The sequence below is a fragment of the Canis lupus genome, chromosome 20, assembly GCF_048164855.1.
Source record: "Canis lupus baileyi chromosome 20, mCanLup2.hap1, whole genome shotgun sequence".
NCBI classification, from domain to species: domain Eukaryota; kingdom Metazoa; phylum Chordata; class Mammalia; order Carnivora; family Canidae; genus Canis; species Canis lupus.
The window spans coordinates 25,809,189-25,811,331 of NC_132857.1; the positions used below are offsets into that span (position 1 = coordinate 25,809,189).

Below are 2,143 nucleotides of genomic sequence, written 5' to 3' on the forward strand. Positions count from 1 at the left end.
GGGCTGAGGTACAATTTGATGGGATGGGGTCAGGCCTCCATGGTAGCCCACCTTTGAAGAATGGGGGCCGCCTCTATAAGGCTACCTGGAGTACCTCCCAGCTTGCATCTGGTCCACATGCCCACCTGTGACCACACATGCTCACACTCAGTATTAGCTTGCAGAGCATGCTTTTAAAGACTCCTACGGCTGCAAAGCTCTAAGTCAGATGACTAATACGGGGCTAACTGTGGGCACTAACTTTATTTTGTCACTTTTCTTAATCTTCAGAGGAATGGACACAAAGGCTTGGAGCCAAACGGCCTGGGTTTAAATCCTGATTCACTACTTCCTAGCAGGTGTGACCATGACCAAGTTACTTGATTTCTCTGTGCCCTATTTTCATCTCCTAGGATATAGTGCCTACCTCATATGGCAGTCATGAGACTCCTATAAGGTTCAATAAATTTATTGTCATTTCTCCCATTTTATGAGAGGAGAAATTAAGACTCAGATATCAGTACTGGTTACTTTTTACTGAGTAAGTGGCAGAACTAACTAGGATATATATCTGATATAGTCATAGTCCTCTTTTATATGCCAGCTGTTGTTCATGGTCAGAGAAATTAATCCAGACTGATAGGAGATCAGAAACCATATATAGCAACACTGGGCAGTGTGTATGTGTGGTAGCAGGTGGGTTAAGAGTGCTCCTGGATGTGGACTTTGGCTCAGGGATACCCAGGGCCAAAATGGGATTTCCAGGAGATACACCCAGGTTCTTTCTACAGACCGATCTTGCCAAGAAAGGACTATTTTGGATTCCTTACTGTTCCCTGGTGGTAACAGATCCCTATGAGGCTCTTTCCCTAAGAGATCAAAGTGAGAGGCTATTTTGAAATTGGCTCTCTAAATTAATGAAGAATTTTGAACTTTTTGTTTCTCGGTTTTAGCCTTCCAGGCACCTCTGGACCAACAGCCTAAATTAGTTCTCGGTTTTGTCCCTTTATAAATTAATAAATAGCTTACTAACTGCTTGACCCCAGTAAGTTACCAGCCTCTTGGGGATGTTCCATCTGTAAAATCAGCATTTCAGTTCCACTCAGAGAACAGGATCTATTCCAGTCATTCATTCTTATTTTCAGCAGACAAACCACAAGGGGGCACTACAAGAGTTTGTCATCCTGTTTTCTCCCCAAGCGATGGAAGAGTAGGTCAGAGGAATTGTGGTATGTGCAGGTTGACTCAGAGCAAAGCTAAAAGTTATTCTATCTGCATGTTGTGTTTCCAACATGGCCAGCCTCAGCACTCATACCTGAGACCTCAGCATAATTCACATGTATGTGTGCCTTCTCCTTCTTATATGGAAAATAGAGACAAAATTCGCTGAAACTTCCTTAAAGGGCACCCTAAGAATTCAGATTAGCTAGTGGGTAGGATTAAGATTTATTTTTATAATTAAGTTAAATTTGAGGGTGAGGCTATCATGGATACACATAAAACTTAGAAGACATAATACAGAGGGCTACCATGTGCCTTTCACCCACTTTCCCCCAGTGACAGCATTTTGTAAAACTATAGCACAATATCACAACCAGGATGTTGACATTTATACCATCAGGACACCCAATACTTCTGTCACCATAAGGATCTCTCATGTTGCTTCTTTATAGCTACATTCATGCCCCCATCTTTAACTACTGATAAGCACTAATCTGTTCTCCATCTCTATAATTTTGTCATTTTAAGAATATTATAGTGCTTACTTCAGCAGCACATCTATTAAAATTGGAATGATACAGAGATTAGCATGTGCAAAAATGACACATAAATTCCTGAAGTGTTCCATATTTTTTTAAAAAGAATGTTGTATATCTTGCTATTTGCAGTAACATGGTTAGAGCTAGAGAGTATTATGCTAAGTGAACTAAGTCACAGAAAGACAAATGCCATATGATTTCACTCATATGAGGAATTTAAGAAACCAAATGAATAAAAGGAAAAAAGAGAAAGGCAAACCAAGAAACAGACTCCTAATTATAAAAAACACACTGATGGTTATCAGAGGGGAGTTGGGTGGAGGGATGGGTGAAATAGGTGATGGGAGTTAAGGAAGCACTTGTGATGAGCACTGGGTGTTGTATGGAAGTGTCGAGTCACTATA

The 2,143-nt window shown here is 40.6% G+C and overlaps 1 pseudogene; it reads left to right on the plus strand.

The window, feature by feature from the left end:
• The first annotated feature begins 1,737 nt into the window (after nucleotides 1–1,737).
• LOC140612200 (U6 spliceosomal RNA) lies at nucleotides 1,738–1,834 on the plus strand (annotated as a pseudogene).
• The last annotated feature ends 309 nt before the right edge of the window (nucleotides 1,835–2,143 follow it).